The following is a 24,387-nucleotide window of genomic DNA, read 5'->3' on the forward strand; positions in this document are numbered from 1 at the left end:
CATGACCAGAGATAGCTGAATAAGTTATCTGGATAACTCTGAATGTTGGAATTAGCCAGATATCTTAGCTGGCTAACTTAACTCCACTCCATCTATGATTTAGCTGGATAAGTGCCCAAACATTCAAAAGTTAGCAGTTAGCCAGATAATTCACAAGTTATCTGGCCAAATGCTTCTGAATATTGACCTCCTAAATTTTAGGAGCCTTTATTGAACATATTTCACAAGTATGATTAAGAGACCATGTGAATCTTGCAAAAAAAAAAAACAACAACAAAAAAGTAATTTATCTTTTTAGGTCAGTCTTTGCTCAGAATTGTATAATATGCTGTCTCTATACAGCTAAAATACTTTTGTAGTTCATGATGTCTAGTTTCCTTTGTTCAAGGATACTAACCAATGGCAGCTTTCAAAATGCACTGATCTCCCTGAAATTTCAATTTAACTGAACTAACTGGTCCTGTTTTCTTACCAGAACAAAAAAGATTATATGTATTATGGTGCAAATGGCATTTGAAAAGTGTGAGCCAGGAGTCATAGGTGCTTTCTATGGGAGACATTTCAATGAAATTGGAGGAAAAGTTCAGATGTTATAAAATGGAGGAGGGGAGAGGAGAAAGACAGATGAAGGAACAGACAAACAGACATTATGATTTTATAATGTGAGTTTCCTGTAGGAAACTAGTAAAAAAAAGTGATAGACTAATACTGTTTTTTATATTGTTATGAATAGCTATATAAGAGTACTCAAATGGTTAGTGCAGCAGACTATTAACCATGGAAACCAGGGTTCAAGTCCTGCTTCTGACACTGATGTTCCTTGTGTCCTTGGGCAAGTCATTTCATCTTTCACTGCCTCAGCTACAAACCTAAGGGGTCATTTGCTAAGCAGGGTTTTATGACATGGCACACATCACCTGTTTTCTCAGCATTAAACAATGTTCCAAATACAGCACATTATCTTCACCGCCATGAGATCGGTGCAATGTGGGTATGGTAAGCAGCTGATTTGCATGCAAATATCTGCCAGTCATCTCATTACTAGGTAATCTGCGACAAATAAAATAACTTGGCTTTCAACAACATTTGTAATTCATGTTATTTTAAGGAGGTATAGCTAGATTTCCCAAGCAGCATAGGCGATGATAGTGGTCCCGGGGTTCACCTTTAAGGACCTGAGTGGTCTAAATAACCCCTTCCCAGTTAGTCAAAATCCCTTGACGGTCTGGTGACCTACCCCTTCAGGCAGCCCCAGCAGTCATAATGTTTAAACAAAAGATAATTGTCCCTTTCTGGGCCCAGACTTGTTACCCCCCCCCCAACCCCCCCCCTTCTGACCATAAAATTAACCTCCTGAACCTCCTGCCTGCCTCCTTAATCCCACCCTCTCCAACCACCCCGTCCCTTACTTTCATTACCCTGTTGGTCTAGTGGGGCCCAGAGCACACCCTAGGGCTCCGAGCCAATGCAGTTATTTTCAAAATATCCCAGATGGACAATTTTTTTGCCCCCCCCTCACACGAAGGGGCAAAAGACTGAATGTGGCTGGCCTCTTCAGTAATTTTCCCATCAGGAAAAAAACCACAGGATTCACTAAGGCTTGGTAGGGAGGAACAAAGGAAGAGGGAATAGAACTGTGGTTTAGTAAATGACCCCCCCCCCCCTTAAATTGCAAGCCATCTGGGACAGGGACATTCCCACTGAACCTGAATGCTACTTGCCTTGAGCTTGGTTTTGAAAAAGTAAACAATTAAATGTTTTAAAAAAGAAAATGCATTGGTTAAAATTGTTAACATAGACTAAAATGTTTCCTTGATAGGACATGGGAGGTTTATAATTATAATTCAGCAATATTAGAGACTTCCTAAGCCAGGTTTTAACATTGATATAACTACATTGAGAAAGCACATCAATCATGTTCACTTCAGAGATTCAAAAATCGTATTGTCTTCTGTGTAAGAACTAAAGATTAAGAACATTAATGCATTTAAGTGCCTCATAAAAAGTAGACAATAGGGATTAGGATATAAAACTAAGCATTGTTTAATATATGTATTCAAGATGACTAGTGCACTTTTAACAATGAATGATATATGCATGATAAGAGTTTGCTTTAATAGGAATTTGCTTTTAAGAATCATAAGAAACCTTTCTTCAATGCTTCTATATTAAGGATAATATATGAAGGAGACACTGTTGCATGTACTGTAAATAGTTAAGTAACTACAATAATATGGTGCTTAATAAAAATGCAATGGGATGTTTTTTGTTTTTGTTTTTTTTTACTGTTGAGTGACAGTATATGTGCTTATTTTACATAGAAAATATAATGCAGAATGTTTACAATTTTGGTTACAGAATTCCATTTAACCGGGATTGCTGGTCTCCCACCATTCATGGCATGAAACCATGCAATTAGGACACAGCCATAGAACTGTGTGGTTCCCTGCAAAATCACAGGAGATTAGGGGTGGGTCTGAAATAGAGCAGCTGGCCAGGTGGGAATGCGCTTCACAATCTTCCCCATCCCAGCCCAACCTGCACTGATTGGCCAACAGCAGGGGGAAGGAGAGCTGCGGCATGTTGGGCTGCCTCCTCCTCCTCCTCTACTCCCTGGGATTCAGCTTGGAGTTTGAGCCAAACAGCACAGCAGAGCCAGATTCCCTCACAGTCCAAAGGCTAAGTTGGTCCTGGGAGGCAGGAGGAGGAGGAGGGGCATTGCCCAGCAGATCCCAGATGTGCTCCTCTGTTTAGTCCCAGTTCGGAAATGGGGAGTTACATAATCAAGAATAAATAATAATAAATGTGTATATGGCAACAGAAGTAAAAAAAAAAAAAGATGTATATATGTTTACATGACTGGGCAGATTTAAAGACATTTTTTGAGGGAACAGTAATCTTCTAAAATTGTTTAACAAGTCATAATTTTGGAATTCAGGATTCTGTTAAATCAGGCTATTGAGTATATAGCATGTGAGTTTATGACATAGCAGTGCTGGCTGGCTGGCTTTATATGGCAGTTACACAAGCAAACAATATTTGCGTATCTTCCTTAGGAATAACCCGCGCAGCTAAGCAGATTATAAAACATGGGCACGTGAAGGATATAGCCAGTTTGACCAATTAGTTTACCAGATTGCCAAGTTTATCTCCAAGTCATCCAGAACCCTCTGATTCTTTAGCCTGCAATCTTCCCAGCTTACCCAGATGTTTTAGGCCTAAAATGAGTTTTCTTCAGATATAAACCTCATCAAGAGCTGAAGTAAATAAGCGCAGGGCATGGGAACTAAAATCTGTATTTTATGCATCTAAATGTTGGCCCTGCCCAGAATACCCCTGCCCACCCCTTTTTTTCGCACGACGGGTTACTCGCGCACGTGCATAACTGGGCCATTTTAAGTTTCAAGTTGTTCGCGCTCGGCCTATATACTCGCGCATATGGACCTTTTTAACACAAGCAATTCTTTTTAAATTCACCCCTTAGAGAGTAAATTACAATAAAGTGAATAGTGAAGGTGCCATTATGGACCAGTTGTAGGATGAGCAGTAAGGGTAGCCTATCAATACGCGACTCGACCATGTAGCAGGTCCTGTGAACTGAAGTGAAAAGCAAATATAAACTAAAGGAGACGTAATAACAGTAGTAATAGGGATGGCACCAACGATCCTACCCACCACTGATCAAACTGTCTCCTATCTTAGTTGAATCCAACCACAGTTTTATTTGACAGTGTCACAAATACAAACACACAACCATCAGCTCCCAAACCAAATCTAGTCAAATTTTTTCAAGCCCACAATTCAATTGCATACTCCTCACCATAGGGGATATATTCAGTAAGCCAGTTAGTTAGTGGACAAGTTATCTGGCTAAAGTTAGCCAGATAACTTGTCCCATATTTTCAGCTGGATAAACATCCTGCTGAAAATACTTGTTTAAAATCATCTGACTACATGTAGCTGGATAACTTAAAAGCCTAAGCAGCCATGTTTTAACATAGCTGTTTAGGTTTTTAAATTACCCCCCCTGGTGTGGCTGGATAATTTGCTACTTATCTGGTAAACATCCCACCCTGCCGAAATACCTCCTAAACTCGAACATTCTCTTCCTAATCCAACAATCAAATGCCACCCTGCCCGCCTGTCCCTCCAATTCTCCCACGAATGGGAGGGAAGGTGAATGCTCAGCTCTGTTGTGGTAAGCCAGAGAGGGAAAGCCACCTCATTCCTCTCCTTACACCCCCCACCCAGCAAGCACCCCTCCCCATCCTTCAAGGCGTACAACCAATTGAAGGAAGCATATAAAAAAATCAGTTCCTTTGAAGAACTAATCTCTAAACAGTTCAGTAATTCTCCCTTCCTCCTCCTTCCATCACCCAGGGGAAGAAGAAGGGTAAAGATATGAGCTGATGGAGTGCTACACTGCACCCTGCAACCACTGGCCACTGATACCCCAAAACTGCCTTAGATAAAAAAAAACAAAACGAGGAATAAATGAAGATGTCCTGATAACATATTGTGCTTTGGGCAGCTATGAGGATGTTAAGGAATGCAACAGGATCAGTTGATATTTATTGTGATGTAATAATTATTCAATTGAGTGGCAACAGCAGTTGAACGTTGAGAAGTACTGATCTGATTCAAAAAATTAAGAAAAGATGCCAACTATAATTATATTGCTGTTTCCAAACATGCTAACTTGATGTTATTGTATTACTCTAGTCAAATATGGAGGGTTGATTATTAGAAGGCAGCACAAAAAATGGTCAACATTGGTAATTTAATTAAGAGTTTTGAAGGCTTAACTATCTGGTGTACGGAAGACTATTGTGAGACCATATGGAGAACAACTAGGGTTAAAAGGGAAAGGTGTCTGTAAATAATGGATGGGCCATAAAGCAATGTTATGGGACAAATTCATTTCAGCTGTTCTTTAGAAAAAGAGACAAGGGCGACCCCTGGAATATCAATAATCCATCTAGATGGAAATGATTTAGACTGGATGCAGGGTATAGATCTAAGACTGAAAATAAAGACATGTCCTTTTTTTATTTTAAATCTTTTTTTAATAGTGTTTAACAACTTTACAAGAAAAGTCTGGCAGGACATAGGTACTGAAAAATCCTTAGGAAAAAATAGGAAGGAAATCCATAAGGGTTTGATATTCATAACAATCCAGATAAGTAGGTTAGCCAAATAAGCCTTATCTGGCTAACTTACAAGGAATATTCAGCAGCACGGCTATGATGCTAAATATCCCTGAAAAAATTACTAGTTAACTGGAAGGAGAGCTTTATAACATGTGAGCATGAACAACTATTTTGGTATTTTATAATCTGCGTGTATACAATGTGCGGTTATAAAATACACGTAAACGTACCTGCAACATGTGCACGCATGTAAAAAATAAAACCACAAATACATTATTACACTTATCCGGAAAAGTTTTTAGTTATCTGGATAAGTAGTAGCAAAGGCACTACTTATCCGGATAAGTCTTAAAATGTTACTTATCCAGCTAAGTCAGATAGCTGTATAAATCTAAAAAGCACTACCTGCCTGGCTATCTGTCTTAAAGTTCAGAATGGACATATTTACTTTAGCAGTACAGAAGGCAATTGGATCAAAGCAAGAAGCCCCACTGGGTATGAAGCAGAGATGGAGAACTCAGTGTCTGATTCTGGCTGATAGTCATTGGCGATCTGAATCAACAATGGTTTTCTTCTTCACAATCATAGGGGCAGGCTACTGGATCCTGCCGAGCAGGTTTAGATCAGTAAGCCCAATGCTTAAAAAATAAAAAAATATTAATGCATGGGAGGGTACATTAGTAATCATTAAGCCCGGAAATGTCAGAGGATGATTGACAAGCTTCAATGGCATTTCTATACAGTATATTTAAGTTAAAGGTTCCTTAAGTCACAGAGTACAATGTCAGCAACTGTGGGCCTGGAGAAGGTAGTTTCATTGGTCTTTCTCATTTAGACCAGGACCAGCAATTGTAGCTTTGAAAAGACAACTGGGCACAGCAAGTCATCCAAAGGAAGAATCAACATGATAACATAAAAATAAGAGCCCACTGACTCAGGAGGTGAACATAATATACGATCACACAGATGTTGGGAAAAAATAACTTGGATCTCATTGCATTTGGTGTGTTGATATTATTTTGATGTAAATAATTCTGTCTTGTTCACTGAAGTTTGTAAATAAGAGTAGGGGTTCCCTATTTTTTAAAGAAACAATGGCTCAAGGTAAGTATTCAGCGGGCTTGGTGGATGAGTAGTTAGAAGGGGAAGGATGGAGAAGTCTGGGATTTAGGGTTAGGAAAAGCAGGCCAATAGTAATGCATCTGCTTTAAGGCAGGACTTCCCAAACCTGTCCTGGGGCACCCCACAGATAGTCAGGTTTTCAGGCTATCCACAATAATTATACATGATATAAATCTGCATATGATGGGTCTCTGATATATGCAGATTCATCAGATGTGCATTTATTGAAGCTATCCTGAAAACTCGATTGGCTGTGGGGTCCCTAGAATAAGCTTGGGAAGCCCTGGATTAAGGTATTTTGGCCAGATGCACAAACTGATAATGTATCAAGAAATAGATATATTACTAATGAACATGGAGGAAAATGAGTGCGAATGTGTGTGTGTGTGTGAGGGGGGGGGGGGTTGTATTAAATGACTCCTGTTTAAATGCAAAAATGTCATTTTGATTTCTCAAGCGTTTTATAACGCAGATAAGGATTTATTTCTAATAGCACAACAGACAAGAAACTGCTATGCAGCAGGGGTAGAAAAAAAATTAAAGAAACTATTGTTTCTTTCATGCAATTGGAGCATCTACTCAATATTACTTGTGCATAGACCTATTTTGTGATGTCCCAAAAGCCCATGACAATTCTAGGTAGGAGACAAATTTTACTGAAAAAGAAAAAAGGGGAGTAAAGAATTCAAAAGCAGAAAAAGAAAACATCAAAAACAAAGCAATGCTTGTCAGAGGGAAAAAGATAACATTTACCATTTCCTTCTCAATGTACTTAGGCTTCAAACAAAACAATTCACTTGAAGGGGGGAAAAAAAAAAAGAGAATCCTAGCAGTTGCTAGTGATGGTAAATGAAAAGAGGAGGAGGAAATGGCTTTTGGAATGTTCTCTGGAGGAACCAGTCCTGTTTTCACAGGTTGCTTAACAATTTCAAAGTAATGTAGCGATTGCTGCACCTTATAAAATGCTCATCGGCTCAGGTTATAAAAAGAAGCAGCGGAAAAGATGTACAATGCAGGGAGGAAATAAAAGGTTGCTTCAAAATCCTTTATTGTGAGTAGAAAACTTTGCTCAGGACTATTAAATGTACAGTATATCTGCCAGTAACAGTTCACAGCGGCACAGAGAACCTGGATGCTAAGGCTTAAAATAGGGATAAGTGAGGCTGACGCGATTTAATCCTTGTCGCTTCTGCTCTGGAGGGCAATTTTTTTTCCCCAGCCCTTTATGCAGGTGAATCAGCTGTCTGAATATGACCCTTCCTCAATGCGGTTGACAGCAGGCATGGGGTGAACAATGTGTGTACTTTTAGATGCATTTGTGGGTGGCGTTCCCAGGAGTGTGCTTTGGATGGGATCAGAAAATAGTACATGTAGAGTGGATTTTCAAATCTATGCATGCTCTTTTCCCCCATACAATTTCTACCCACCAGGGGACCAACGAGCAATCATGATAGCTGCTTAGTCTCATTGGAAGTAATTGTCAAAGGAGCTACATGAGTAAATGTAACATAGAAACGTAGCAATTTTCAAAAGACATTTACGTGAGTAAAGTGCATTTACAATTCAATGGCACATATTATAGCCATTTTCAAAAGCCCACTTAGACAGGTAAAGTTCATTTACACATGTAAAACCCTATTTTAAATGTATACATGCTTTTTAAAATCAGGCCTTAGCTCCTTTCTTCCCCCACCTTTAACAACTCTTCTATCAAATGCCTAGGATAGTTATAAAGGAGCAGTACTAAGACTTTATGGTTAGAAAGCTTGCTGCTCACTCATATCTATATTATAACACCCTATCCTCTCCTAAGAATATTAGTAGTTACCTGGTGGGGTCTGAGTCTGCTCCAGGCTTCTGGAGCACTGTATGGAAGGTGAGTCTGAAGCTGCATGGCAGGCCTATGGAGCTGATACTCAGACCTTCCGTGGTGTGGAAAGAAAGAGGTGAAACTGGGGGTCCACTGGGCAGCAAGAAAGATGTCAGCACCCTGCAATTACAATTTGTACCTTGCCAGAAGAAGAGAAAAACATGTAGAGGAAAGAGGCACATGCTGAAACCAGCTTCCAGCAATATTTACCACATGGCTAACTGGAGCCTTAGTGAAATAAGCAACCAACAGGACGATGGCCTCGAGTTTTGCACAGAAGAGTGAAACTACGCAGCTTGGTAGGACAGCCACATGGGGACTCGAACAAAGGGACTGTCTGTCAATGATTTCTGTGGAAAGATCTCCAACTCTGTTATAATGACAGCAAGTCCCATGTGATGAATGATCCATGATGAAGAAATGTGAAGAAGCCAGAGATTAATAAAGGCAGCAGCTAGCTCCCTCTTTGTACTGTGAAAGGTTTATGAACCAATTTATAACAATATAAAGAAAAATGATTATGTTAAGGAGTTAAGGATAAGAGAGAGCTCATAAGACAAAGAGGAAAAATAGGCATTAGGGGGATATTACGTTCAGGATGACTCCCCAGGGATACCACATGGGGTAGTTTGGGATGCTGGGAAAGCAATGATTAGGGGGTCATATGATTGACAGGACATGCTCTGCCTGCAGAAAGAGGGAAAGGGAAAAAAAAATAGCCTGAGAAAAGCAGTAAAGGCCCTGGCTAAACAAAATGTGGAACACCAATCCCCAACTCAATCAGGAGGGTATTGCATAAGAAAGGGCTATATTTAACCCCTAATTAACTGAAAGGTAGAGAGAAACATAGGGAAAACAGGAAAACATGTATTTTGAGCATGGAATCAAGATGGGGAGACTGCTCACTCATAGGTTACAAAACAATGCTAGCAAATAGATACATGGAGGAAATATCTTCCAGGGAAGAGGAGATTACTAGGTTCAATGAGGCTTTAATTACCTATTACCAAAATGTAGATATTTCAGAATTTAGTAACAATATTGTTGAAGTGGAACAGCTCCTAGACAAATTCAATAATCCTTTTATTATCCAAAGGTGTGGCAGATACATTCGAGGAATAGATCACTAAATTGAAGTAGAAAATGCAATAAAATCTTTTTGCTCAGAGAAAAGTTCAGGCAAGGATGGCTTTACTTTAACTGAAACCTTTGCTCATATCTTGATCCGTAAACTAGTTGAAATGTATAACAAGGTTTTAATGAGGGATTCCCTCCCTAAGTCCATGTTAACAACTATTTTGGTTATCCTAAGAAGGGAAAGTTCTTAAAAAACTATGCTTCATATAGGCCAATCTCTCTCTTAAATGATGATGTTAAAATATTTGCAAAGATCCAAGGAAGCAGACTGGAGAAAATTCTCCCCAAATTAGTCCACAGAGATCAAACAATACTGCCAGGTTAAATAACATCCAACATTAGTTAGCAAAATAAAACAAAAAACCCGAACTGCTAAATAGAAAATGGGCCTCTGGCATTCCTGGCTGGCCTTTCTGGGCCAAAAACCTGCCCTGAGCTGAGCTTTGATGCTTAGCCTGAGGCCCAGCACTGAGGCCTGGCCCTAGGCAGGGCCCAGCATCAAGTACTAGTCCCAGGCTGGTCCTGGTGCAAGGCCTAGTCCTGGGCTAGGTCCGGTGCTGAGGCCTTGCCCCAGATTGAGCTTGATGCCAAGGCCTTTCCTTGGGCTGGGCCCAGTGGCCATAGTTTAGCCCTGGGCATGGCTTGGTGCTGCAGCCTAACCCGGACCAGATCCATTGCTGGGGCTTAGCCCTGGGGTTTGCTCAGTGTGGGCCACAGAATTATCCTTCACAAGTATCAGGAGCATCCAGCCTGGTCTCCTCTTACCTGCTTCCTAGAACCAGCATTTAAATGGCAAGAGTGATACCCAGTGATCCCTGCCAGGTCCCAGTAGTTTAAAAATGGCACAATTAGCCTGGGGAAGGCGTTATAGTGATGTCACTTTGGCACCTTCCTCCGGTGCGGACAGTACCATTATGTTGTATGGCCTCATTCATTGCCTATTTTGCATGTGTTAAAAATGAATGCCTCATGGTAAATGACAAGGCTGACCTCTTCCCCCCCCCCCCCCCCCCCCACTCTTTGTTCCATCAGCAAAACTGCTGGCAATTCTCATTAAAGACCACCCTGAAAAAATAGGCATTCACAGAATGGGAGGCACAGATGTTCTATTGATTAAGTGCAATCTACTTAGGTCATTGGTAGTATTATCTGAGGTGTGATAAAGGATTTCAGGACATTGTCTGGATAGAAAATCAACATGAGTAAAACAGGGGTCTGGGTAGCTCCCTGGCAAAAGATGGGGTAAATAAAACGGTTTCCCATTTAAATGGGGGCCAAGGCACATTAAATACTTGAGAGTAAAGATTCCCAAAGATACTGGGAAAATCTGTGAAATTTCTCCCCTGTCCTAAGAAACCAATTTTCTTGGTTTTTGAGAATATAAACTATGAAAATGAATGTTCTTCTTAGGATAATCTTCATGCTGGACCAGATAAGTAGCATCGCCCCAGTCTGTCCCTTCTCCGCCCATTGACTATCCAGTTATCTACTTAGCCGGATAAGTGATTTATCTGGCTAAGTGGCAGCTGCTGCATAGCCTTATATTCAGCAGTTGCCACTTAGCCAGATAACTCCTACTTATCTGGCTTAGTAGCATTTCAATATTGGTCTCAACGTATCTATCTGTGAGTGGGATCTACAGGAAGGAATCATTGTTTCAACAGCTTGAGTTTACATTTTTCTTGATCAATGGGGAAGGCTCCTATTTTAAAAGGTCATCTGCTGTAGTTTGAGTCATCCAATAAAATAGGGAATAAAAGTGCTGAATTTATAGTGATGTGCATTCGTCTAGGACAAATTAGACAATTTCAACAAAATTGTCTAATTCATCCTGTTTCGGCCATGCCGAAAAACAAAGGAAATTTCCCCGAAATTTTGGGAAATTTCATTTTTCGGAGTTAGCGCTCGCTTACATTGAAATGTTAGCACGCATTAACGGATAACTTTCAGAAATGTAAACTTTCTAAAGAAAATGGTGAAGCAGATCCAAGATGGTTCCTGTGGTGGATATGGTGTGTGTGACTCTTTAATGCTGCAGCACAATTGATATAACTTCTTAGGGCAATCCCCTGAGGCCTGCGCCAGCAGCTGATGAACGGGCCCTGTATCAGGTGAATATGAAGCTTCACCTTCACTAGCAGCCTCCTCCCTTGGATCCCTTGGAATCTGGTGGCCAGCAGGACCTAAGCAGGTTCCTAGGGCAAGAGTGGTAGTTAAAGTCTAGAGGTACACCAGAGGCAGAGTGAACAGCAGGCTTATGGAAGTCAGAGGAGAGCCAATGTTGGGGAAAGCAGCAAGTAAGGATAGTCAGGTCCAGGTTAGGGGTTAGGTCCAGGCAGCAGGCAATCTTGGTTGAGTCAAAGCAAGAGGACAGGTCTGGAGCAACAAGCTGAGGGTGGATGAGAACACACAGGAGACACTGATGATGATGATAACAAGGAAGACAAGGCGTCTGGTCGAGACTGGACTGAAAGTCAAGGCAAGGCTGGATGAGGCTGAATGAAGGTAATCCAAGACTGGATGAGGAAACAGGAACATGGAGAAGCAACACATACTGCACAGGATGCAAGAGACTTGTTGCTGAGGCATCTTCTGCTCCTCAGAGGGAGTCATATAGGGAGTAGGAAATGATGTCATCAGGAGGTGCTGAGGCAACTTTCCTGTCATGGTTTCTTTATGCTACAGTGAGTCGAGCACGCGCATGCCTAGGAGGAAAAGGGGCCTGGAGCAATGGGACGCTATGGACTGCCATGCCGTGCTCAGTGATGCTGGAGGGAGTGCGGCATCTAGGCCGCAGGAGATCATTGGCTGAGTTGGGGTGAGTCTGGTAGTTCATGGAGCCTTCCCTTGTGGTTCTTAATAATGTCAAGTTATAGCATGAAGTAACTCTGTTGACTTTTACTTCATTTTGTTTCAATTTTACATTTTAGAATGGTAAAAGGTCATGGGAAGGCAGAGGGATCCTTCTCACCTGTTTTAAAGACTTTTGTAGATCTGTTCATGGTGTGATGTGCCTCTGCAGACTTGTTAGGGCTGGCCTCTGGTGCGGGGGGGCGGGGAGCAAGTGAGTGTCTCCCTCCCCTGCTTGTTTCAGATATTTCCTCAGATAGTCCCAATGTTCAGCTTCTACCTCAGGTTTTCATGAGAGATGAAATTGAGTTGCTGATCAATACACTAATGGAGGGAGCTATGCCCCTGGGTTGTTCAGCTGTGTGAGCTACTGTGCTACCTAGAACTTTGATTACTGGAAGTTCTAGAGTGCCTATGTCTTGATGGGAGTATTAAATCTGGGGCAGATTTTTTGGGGGAAGGGTATGGTCAGATGGAACAAATGAAATGATCCTGCTTTTTAATGAGTCAGAAATTTTCCCCTTGCCTCCCCTTCTCCATTATTGCCTATGAATTCACTACCAGCCTATGAGAATATGAAACCATAACTCTTGATGAAATATGGAACATCATAACCACTTTCAAGCATTCAATTTCTATTTTGGAGTGGTCGTCTCCTAACTTTCAACTGTTTTAAAATCCCAAGTCCAGGATCATGTGCAAACCCTGTTAAAACATGGGGAAAACTTAGAAGCCTTGAATCATCATGCCACCACTGCCAAGACCTTCAATGCAGTGTGATCAGAGAAAGTATGGCCATATGCCTTAAACTGGATGCCCTGGAGAATATGGCTAGGCATTTGAATCCAAGATTTCTTAATTTACCTCATTTGCCAAATATGATTTCAGCAGACATGTTTAAGAATCATTTAGTTCAGATCCTTAAACTTTTGGGAAAGGACATACTTCCCTTCTTCCAAGATATAATATTTATCCTAGAAAATGGGATGGAGCTCAAATGGAGTATAAGGAAAGCTTATATTGGATCATTTGTGCCTCAGTGGTATGTTAGAAAGATTTCTGGAAGAAGATATCAACAGAGTTTCATTAATTTTGATGTCAGATATAAATTGGACTTTGAAATTTTTGTTTAGCATCAAAACATTTTAAATGTCAGGAGGTTCTTGCTCTTGGGGCTGATGCTTTTTCAATATTTTCCATGTAAATGTCTTATAAAATATTCAAATAATTGATTCATTTTTTTAAATCTAAATCACAGAAGAGCATTTCTAAATTCAAAATTGCCATTGGCTGAGGAGATCAGGAACATCAAAGCTTCTTGACTATGTTTTTTTTTAATATAATGGAATATATGATGGCGACTTACAGGTTGATGTACATTATAATCACAGTTTAGATATCTTTTTCCTCTTGAAAATTCTCTTTGTTGGGATGCTATTTAATATTCAGTTCTCTTTTGTTACTGAAATAGATTCTAATAAGATGAAAGTATAGGTAATATTTTTTCTTTTTTAGCTTTTCTCATGTTAATAAGATGTTCTTGATGAATAATTGAACATTTTTTAAGAGTAGGGTTAATTTTTACAATTTTCTAATATATCATGGTCCTTATTTATTAAGTGAAAATTTCAGTCATTCAAAAGTTCCATATTTATTATAGGTTTCAAGAGTTAACACAATAACATTAATGTCAGTTCCCCGACACAGTCTATGTTTCACAGGAGGGACAATGTAGGCCAGAAACACCTTGTATCCTTTCATAAATAACCCAAGTATGAGCATCAGAGGAGAGAGAAAAAGAACGAGAGACAAGGCAGTAGGACCAGAATCTAGTAGTGTGAGCCCAGCAGTAGCATGGTTTCCACATCAGTATTCCCCAGTGCCAGGAGCCTGGATGGGCCTCTCTCCACATGGACTGAGATAAGTATTGTAAACCTAAGAGGCATTTTAGAGAGAGGAGAAAATAAGTCTCTTCTTACAACTTCACTACTGTAGCCCTTTAAGTGGAACACAGACTTCCTCAGAGGGTACAGTCTTCTAGTCCACTTTTCACTGAGACAGGGATCTGTTATGTGACTCTTAATCTTAGCATAACCCTCATCTGTGAAGATCTCAAGGGGATGATGGTTGTTATTTCTCCAGGAAGTAAATGCTTTATAAATAACAACACTCATGCTAGCTGTCACTCCCTTAAATATCAAAGGGCCCCAATGAATTATTTTCTCTTTGTGTGTGTGCACACTACACAGTTTAATTGAGGTGTTGGATTCCTGGGTACATTACTATATACATTTTTAGAAGTTGTCTGCTTCACTGATAAAATGTGCCATTTATTATTGATGTTGATGTGCTGAATTCAAAAATGACAATTAAACCAGCTGATTGACTAATGTTTGCATGATATTTCAGTTTTTACGTTTTACGTCTGTCTTTTTCATAGATGGTGCGTAGATAGTAGAGTGTTAATCATAAATTGTAAACTTAGGTCTTTTTGTGTGTTTATGGTTTAATAATATTTCACCTATAATATTTATATAACATTTAAAAAAATTAAATCAGCAAAAGATTTATAGAAATAAAATTTACTATAAAACAAAATGCCAAAAACTAGTATTGGTTACTCGGCTCTTCTTGTCTTGTCTCTTATATTCATTAAATGGAATATCTCTTGTCACTGTCCTGTGAAGGTCTGCAACCATTGATGGTTTCCATTTAATCTGATAACTGTTTTTCATTGCTGTAATGTACTGGTGAAATTGCTCATCATACTCATTGCTCACTAGAGATGTGAATCGTGTGATCGATCGTCTTAACGATCGATTTTGGCTGGGGGGGGGAGAGAATCTGATCATCGCGGTTTTTTTTTTTTTTTTTTCTTAAATCGTTTAAATCGTAAATCGGGGGAAGGCGGGAAAACCGGCACACTAAAACAACCCTAAAACTCACCCCGACCCTTTAAAATAAATCCCCCACCCTCCCGAACCCTCCCAAAATGTTTTAAATTACCTGGGATCCAGTGGGGGGGGTCCCGGTGTGATCTTCCACTCTCGGGCCACAGCTGCGTTAATAGAAATGGCGCCAGCGCTACCTTTGCCCTGTCATTTTGGTTCCTGTGCCCCGACGTCACGAGCGCAGGAGATTGCTCCCGGACCCCCGCTGGACCCCCAGGGACTTTGGGCCAGCTTGGGGGGGCCTCCTGACCCCCACAAGACTTGCCAAAAGTCCAGCGGGGATCTGGGAGTGACCTCCTGCACTCGGGCCTTATTGCCGTATTGCAAAATGGCGCCGGCCGTATGGCCGTATGGCTGGCGCCATTTTGCAATACGGCAATAAGGTCCGAGTGCAGGAGGTCACTCCCGGACCCCCGCTGGACTTTTGGCAAGTCTTGTGGGGGTCAGGAGGCCCCCCCAAGCTGGCCAAAAGTCCCTGGGGGTCCAGCAGGGGTCCGGGAGCGATCTCCTGTGCTCGTGATGTCGGGGGACAGGAACCAAAATGGCGCCGGCGCTACCTTTGCCCTGTCATATGACAGGGCAAAGGTAGCGCCGGCGCCATTTCTATTAACGCAGCCGTGGCCCGAGAGTGGAAGATCACACCGGGACCCCCCCCCCCCCCCCACTGGACCCCAGGTAATTTAAAACATTTTGGGGGGGTTCGGGAGGGTGGGGGATTTATTTTAAAGGGTCGGGGTGGGTTTTAGGGTTGTTTTACTGTGCCGGTTTTCCCGCCCTCCCCCTTCCCCTCCCCCCTCCCCCGATTTACAATTTTTGACGATAAATCGGGGGAATTCCTATTGTATCGCGCCTCTAATGATTTTTGGCGATTTAAAATATATTGGACGATATTTTAAATCGTCAAAAAACGATTCACATCCCTATTGCTTACTACTCCGCAGTTTGGTGGAAAGACATCTAGATGAAAGTACAAAAGTATATCTTTTTGTATGCCTTGAGAAGCTTTCCACAAATTCCTTGTAGTTGTTGTTTCTGAGAAAATTGTTTACAACTAACTGGAAGACTTGAAAAAGTTCACAAGTCTGAGGGTCAACAAAGACACCTTCCTTTATTTAAGCTCACTTAACCTTGGAAATATCAGACTGTATCATTTCATTGTTGTGCCCATAAAGTAAGTACTATTCAAACCCAATCATAGATTTATTCATAGATTCAGTCAAAGATATATAAAAATCATTTCTGGTTTAATTTGAGATCCTTTCCTTCTTAACTCACTTATCCTCCGCAATTCCCAAGTCAAAGTTCATATATACTGACCCACTAGCATCAGTTGAAAACTAAAGCCAATCTTAAGCATTTTTTTTCTTAGTGATCCAGATTTAGAAAAGTTTGGCTACATTCATTTTGTAAGTATTTTGTCTGTAGACCAGTGTTATCAGGGATAAAACTATTATGTTGAGTAGTCAGCTGTTTTTCTGCCTTTGTTAAGTTATGCATCCACCATTAAAGACTTATCATCTTACTGCATTATTACTGTTTACCTGTTATTTCATGCCTGTTATCATTGCCTTTTTCTATTCATTCTTGCTTTATTCACAAATTATTAGTAAAAATCCTTAACTGTTCTTTCTTGGTGTGTTGATTGCATATGGTATATTGTAAAATGAATAAGGGGTTACCTGAGAAGGACACTGGGGACACTCTTGACCCCCTATAGGTAGAATACACATAAACGTATCTGTTTCTTCTATGGTGACTCATGCCTCCTTTGGTATGGAGAAAAACAAAATATCTTAGAAGGGGGTTACATAGGCACCTTACCGGTTTATTCATCAAGCTGCGATGTGGCCTTATCCGTGCGTTAGGGTCTTATCATTGTAATAACACCCTACCGCACATGATACCAGCTGCACTGTGGCAACACTATTCAAATTAAGGAAAGCGGAGGAGTGTGGGCGGGGTTTGGGCAGAGTTATGTCCCAGCAGCTCTGCAGGCAATAATGTTTTTCACATTATCACTGGCAGCACTGCAGAAAAATAACTATACCTTTTCCCGTGATGCTACGGGGCAATAGTGTGCGGCACTGCCACACCACCGTGATGCGGCCATCTGCACACTATCGCCCCCCGCCTCTTTTTTGTTCGCGGGCCATCAGTCTCCTATAAATATATAAATATAGCAGAATGATGAATCTAGGCCTAAGCTTAGAGTCTACTGCTGAAAATCCATGCTTAACACCTATTTTCCTGCCTCAACTTCACACCCATATCCACCCACTTTTCAGATGCCTAAACTTAGGACTTTACATTAGGTACTCTGTATTGCTAATTTTTCAAAAGGGCAAATTTAAGATCTTGACTTTTTTTTTTTAATTGACCTTACATGCATTTTTTCCAGATCTTTAATTTTCCTCTAAAAATTTAAAGTTTTTAATTAGTGAAAAAAAGTTTTCCTCCCTCTTGACATCTTTAGATGGTATGCAAAATAACTATACAAAGAAGGGACAGAAAGTCACTAAATTTGGCTCACTGGAAGAAAATGGAAATATCTCCGATGAATTTGAAAACCAGAAAAACATGTGTAGATGGAAAATCTGACCCATGCACCAGTGAAGTCGGTGTTCTGCTTTTTCCATAATAAGCAAGATTGAATAATCCCAATCCTTAGGGTAATTATGTCATGTCATGAATTCTTCAGAACAGATTTGGCCACAGTTGGCTTTGCTGTTTCCCATGCACATTACATTATTCTTTCAGTTATTTATTCTGAAAATTGCCATGTCATTCCAACTCACTCAATTCTATAAAATCTCCGTATCGTTTTCTTCTGTATGCCTTGGTTCTGGAATAAATTTGTATTATCTACAAACTTTAACCACCTCCCTGTTGTTTATTTCCTTTTCCATATCATTTATGAATGTATTGAAAAGCACTGATCCCAGTACAAATCTATGCGGGACACAGTGAACACTTTTTACCAAATGTATCTCTTGCTTGACAGCATGTCCCCAAGTTGCTACTGGCATCTTGCTATACATTACAGTTATCAGAGATGTCAGATTTCATGGCACCATCAGGACCCTTCCCCACAGTCTGCAGTCCAAGCAGGCAGATCTGATATGATTGACTGTAGCACAGAAGTATTCTTCATGTAAAGATTAATTGCTTCAGCTTCTGCCCATTACAGAACAGTTGAATGTGACTACTCCTTCTTGGCTTTTCAGTCTATAAGTATGCAGGGCCAGCCCTAGCTGTTTCTCTCTTCCCGCAGTGCCGTTTGCTGGTGTACAGGAGGAATGGATGAGACGTGGGTTGCTCTAATGGGAATTTGCAAAAGCCTTTGTTAACAGAGAAACAGAAAGGAAAATTATTCACTTGAATAAATGTTCATAGGCAGTGTTACAGCACTAACTTTAGAGGTGAATGCCATAAATCTACAGGAGTTTTATGGCATGTAAGGAACTCCCAGGGAAACTGTTATCACTCAGATACCAATGCAAAGGTTCAGGAAAAAAAATACTAGCAACTGTCAGCTGTGTCTATTTAAATGACAGAAATTTTTGAAAAACTTTGAGAACTGTAGAAATGTACAAGCCTCATGAAGTAAAAATTATGTACCTGCATAATATATACCCATTATAGGGAATTAGAGAAAATGGAAATTTGATAGTGCTAATCAGATATCAAAAAAGTATAAAAACTGCATTAGAGGAAACTATTAAACCATGGGCCATGATGATGTTAGGCATGTGAATCACTAAAAATGTATATGCAAGCTAAAATGCCACTCAGTGGGCTATGCAGTAAATGTTAGCATATGTGTGTTAAAAAAAATGACCATAAACTAGCTTGTATGAATTCAGAATCAGTGAGTTAAATAGAATTTACATGCTAAAATGAGCATGCACAGCTCTCTTTCCCACATGGCTAAACACCCTTATTGTGAACTTGTAAAAAAGCAAGCCTTTCACATGGGACTGGTTGTGAGTGCTGAGGAAAGAAGTGAAAGGAGATAAAAGATAAATTCAAACCAAAGCATGTAGCACAAATATCTGCCAGGAAAAGAAGAAATAGCATCAGACGATACCTCAGCAGCCCAATATAACAATCCCATTGACACCAGCGAGGAATATCTATCAGCCCTGAGTCAGAAAGATACCATCCTTAGATCTTCACCCTGGGACACTCTGCAATACTGAGGCAGGAATGGCACTTGACAACTGTTCATGTTAAAGCCTTAGAAAGCCTGCCGTTGTCTATGAACAGACTAACCATGACATATGTCAGCAAAGAAACTGCAGGAGACTGACAGTACCACCATATCCTCTATCCCATGAAGCTCCTCCCTCCTTCCTTCAGTGGTGTTCACTCACACACATTATACAGAAGCAGTTTTCTCAGAGGCCATGGACTAGAGGTAGAAAAGCTGGAGTGGGGAAGGCGGGAAGAGGCAGCTGCATGACCATTCTCCATAGTTTCCATGAGATGCCTTCTTTGAGGGAGCTATGGCTCAACTGCGGCACCTCGCTTGCGAATGTGCAGAACACGTACATATGCAATGTAATATTTCACAATCACGACATTCAATTGGAACCTGTGAGACAGACTTTCATTCGCAATAGCTACAACACTTTAGCTTATACATCGTGGAGTGTACAAAAATGTTTGAAAAACAGTAGCCATTGATGAACCTTTAGTTTGAAATTATATTTAACATCTGCATAAATATACTTTTTTTTTTCAAGTTCTGTGGTGTATTGGGGGTACCTCAATACACCACAGAGGTAAGCTCTCCCTGATTCCCCTTCTCTCTACTCAAGATCTCCTGCTGTAACAGTCCCATCTTCTCCATCAGTAATTCCCAATACATCCTATTAGCTGAGCTCTTGAAATAGCTTGTCAGCTAAAAAGTCAAGAGCTAATCCAAGACAGGTCTTACATTTTAGGCCTTTACAAGTATGAGCCAAATAGCTAATGGAGGAAAGCTATCATGCTATTTAGCACGCACCCAGAAAAGTTGATTTGCACATGATTCTCCTTCATTTGTATGCATGCTGCATTTTGCATGTGCATACTGTCCTTTCACACTGAATTAGTCTGTACGATTAGCTGTTCACATATAGCATGCTATTTTTAGCACGTGCTGAATGGCCTTAGCATGCATACCCCGATCATAAAATTGGATACTATTGTCTAAAAATGTCAGTGCCTGAAATAATTAATCTAAACCTCTAACATATTTTTACTATGTAATCAAAGAAAATAAAAAACATAATTTTAAACCAGTAAAGAAAGCCGATAGAGGGGTCCTTCTGAAATGAAGCTTAACATACACATCAAGGCCATTTTGAATGTGCTAAGAAAAATTACTATGCAGTAAGGCCAGGGAGCCTAACGATCAAACCTATCCACAGTTCAGCACTTACTCACATAAGCTGATGCAAGAAGATTCATGCTAGTATTTTATAAATTGTGTGGTGGGAGCTTCACAGTTTATAAAATATCATATATTTCTGCTCTAAAAGAATGTGTACATGTTTCAATACATGCAAATATTTCCAATGCACGGAAATGCATAAATATTTCCAATGTATACTTTCTCTTCCTATTTAATAAAAACATACAGGGCCAGATTTTTAAACATAAGCGCACAAATGTACGCCCAATTTTATAACCCTCTGGAAACCGGTCTTACTAGTGCTCTGAGGCAGGATCTTCATGGGCAAGAAAGATATTAATTCCCTTGCCCTTACTGCAGCTGCTGTTAAATGATGCCATTACTAAGTACCTTGCCACATATGACAACTGGTGTGTGTCATTTGCCATATATGGCAAAGCCCCTCTTAGCAATCTCTTGGGGGTGATATGAACATGGACTGAAGAATGCCTATTTTAGGGGTGGAGCACTCATATGCATGATGGGTGGATGCAGTTTTTAGAGGGAAAGGGGAGAGGTAGGGATTCAAGCAATGCACGGGAGCGACTGTCTCTCTTGGGATTCTGTTATGCCAGTAGTGAGGGTGGCATAGTGCTGGAGGTGGGTGCTGGTTGTGAGGGGGGTCACTTTCTATTTGATAATTTGGGTGGGGGGAGAGGGATTCCCCTGAATGAGCAGGTCCACTTAGAAATGGTGGTTAGCATAGAGCAGGGATGGGCAATTCCAGTCCTCGAGGGCCGCAAACCGGTCAGGTTTTCAGGATATCCCTAATGAATATGAACGAGAGAGATTTGCATGCACTCTGCCTCGGTCATTTGTAAATCTTTTTCATGCATATTATTTAGGGATATCCTGAAAACCCGACCGGTTTGCGGCCCTCGAGGACCGGAATTGCCCATCCCTGGCATAGAGGATTTCTGAGTGCAGCTAACATTCAACTTTTTTGTGTTAACACCCATATCAGTTCTGCTGCCACACAATTGAGGACAAGCTTTGCTATATCCTCCGTAAATATTTTATGTAACACATTAAATGCCATTTTAATATGCTTGTAAACATTTTAACAAGTTGCATGGTAAAACATTTTTATCACGTATTTTATTACATAAGAAGTGTTATAGATCAATTTCATCCAGCGTGCACAATGGTCTCACATCTGCAACTTATCACTAGACCCTCACTTTTGAGGATGAACTATTTTCTTCCTTTAAGGCTCTTTCTACTTTGTTTATTAAATATTTTCAAATGTTGCGTTGAGAAACTTTGGCACGGGTGCACATAAAAAAGCAACTACACAAACACATACTATTTTCAAAACTGCAACTTACGTGCGTAAATTGGGATTCGCAAGTAACTTTGCATGTATAAGAAAGGGGCATTCTGGGGTGGGGCACATAAGTTGTGATTTTAAAACAAGCCAAAACGAACGGGTTTCGTCTTTAACTTGTATATATTTACTTCTGCTCAGTATCTGTTGTAAGTGATCATAAACATCCTTATTTATTGATTGATTGATTTTATATACCGTCATTTGGAGGAACCATCACAACGGTTTGCATAATTAAAAAAGGGGGATAATAAAAGTGAAAAAGTGACTGGCCCTGGTGTCAGATATGGGCCTGGGCCAAGGCCCAGATGTTGTGACTTGGCAGTTAGTGCTGGTTTGTTTTGGTTTTCTGAAGACCAAGCCTACATAAAACGTGTTACAATAGACGTACTACTATGTGGGCTCCAAGTATCTCTTTTGTAGGTTGCAGTAATGTTAATTCAGATTTCTAAGGCTGCTGTAAGTCTATGGGCTTGACCTTTGAGTTTGTAGTGTAGGGGTCCATACACAAGGGATTTATGTGCACAAACTGTCTTCAGTTTAGAAAATGTGGTTTATGCGCATTAATCATGTTTTATTCATGCTAAGCATATTTCTGTATGGATTTTTGGGTTAGTGTGCTTTTTAAAACTCTCAGTGAATTATTATTCATTAGCTTACTGTTTTAGTTGTGAGAGAGAGCTAAACTGTGTGAGAGAGACTGTGGATGGTGCATGTGTGACAATGGTTGACATAATTCCATTTTTTTTTTTTTTTTTAATAAAGTGTATAAGGTAGCAATGCATGGCAAAATCATGAGAGGGCTAAGCAAGGATTGACAACTGACAGCAACCCCTTCTTCCTCCTAGTCCTCAGAGGGTAACACATATACACACACTACTGATCCTCACGTTTGTTGGGTATCTGGTTATGGTCTGTGGAACATTTGGCCACCTTAGGGGCAGATTTTGAAAGGGGTACGCGTGTACCCTCCAAAAATCTGCCCCAAGCTCCTCCTGCGTGCGCCAAGCCTATGTTAGCACGTGCAAGCCCCGGGACGCACGTAAGTCCCGGGGCTTTGCTAGGGGGGCATGTCGGAGGCGTGTCGGGGGGCAGCATAATGTTAGGGGGCGTTCTGGGTGCAAGGTGCTGGCCCGGGGGTGTTCTGGGGATGTAGCCGAGGCCTCCGGACCAGTCCCGGGGTTGGGTGATTGTGCGCCAGCAGCCCACCGGCGCACACGAGTTACGCCTGCCTCGGGCAGGCATAACTTTTCAAACAAAGGGCCGGGGGGGTGGGTTAGGTAGGGGAAGGGAGGGGAGGTGTGGGGGGGAGGGAACGGAGGCAGGCTGCGCGGCTCGGCGTGAGCAGGCTGCCGATTTTGCGCAGCCTTGCACACACCGACCCCAGATTTTAAAAGATACACATGGCTACGCTCGTATCTATTAAAATCTGGCGTACTCTTGTTTGCGCCGGTCGCGCGAACAAAAGTACACGCGGGCGTACTTTTTTAAAATCTGCCCCTTATTGTATTCAGCAGCAGAGCACTGTGGATCTGTCTGGCAAAGGTTATCACATGTGCATTTTGTTGCCACCCAGATGAACACAATCATGCATATTATAATAGATACCTGTGCTATTCCGCTCTCCTATTCTTTCAATTCTCTTTCCTTATCTCCTCTATCAGCAGATGATGACCTAAAAGCCGTACAACTTAATAACTTATAACTATGTGTACAATACTTATCTAACACTCCACAATGACCTGTTAAGTCTATCTAAGGCCTGCCTTTCCTCATGACACCCTTTATGGAGCAATGTCTCTCACCTATGTCTGCCTGCAAATAGACTTCAGATCAAGGAAAGCACAATTTCTTTGTGTGAAACCCCAGTTATCAGCTTGCTCGCTTTGAATTAGCATGATGAGAATGGTCCTAGCTAAGCAAGTGTAGGACAAAGACCAAAGTGCAGCCAGCTTTCACTTCTGGGCCCCATAGATAAGCTATTGTGGTTCTAGAAGAATACCCACTATATCACATAATATGGAAAGTGGCCCATCTTTGAACTCAGAGGGGGATTAATAACTTTAAAATTAGTAAATGAAGAGACTACTACTTGATATAGCAGATTTGAATTTGCTAAATAAAAGTTTATGAATCAAAAATGAATCCAAATTGTAGTGAAGAAATAGTTGTACAAAAATACAAATGTAATGAAATCATCAGGGGATAATAACCATAAAATCATAATAATGAAGAGCCTACTGCAACAAAAAGTGCTAACTTGGAGTAATAACATGATTGTCCATACATTTTTATAAGTATAGTCAAGGGCAACATTAAGCAATGTTGAATCACACATGCTATAAGCTAATTAGGACCAATTTCAAGAAATATGATTAGTATGCTAAGAAAGCACATTATGCAAAACAAGTTCAATATAAAACAATCATAGTAGAGACTATGTAGGAATTAATAAGACAACTGAGGAATTCAAATATAAACAATAAAACTTTTTTAAAAAGATCAAAAGTGAGCATTAGATATACAAACCTCTCAAGTTATAT

This window comes from Rhinatrema bivittatum, chromosome 1 (genome assembly GCF_901001135.1).
Source record: "Rhinatrema bivittatum chromosome 1, aRhiBiv1.1, whole genome shotgun sequence".
Classification (NCBI taxonomy): domain Eukaryota; kingdom Metazoa; phylum Chordata; class Amphibia; order Gymnophiona; family Rhinatrematidae; genus Rhinatrema; species Rhinatrema bivittatum.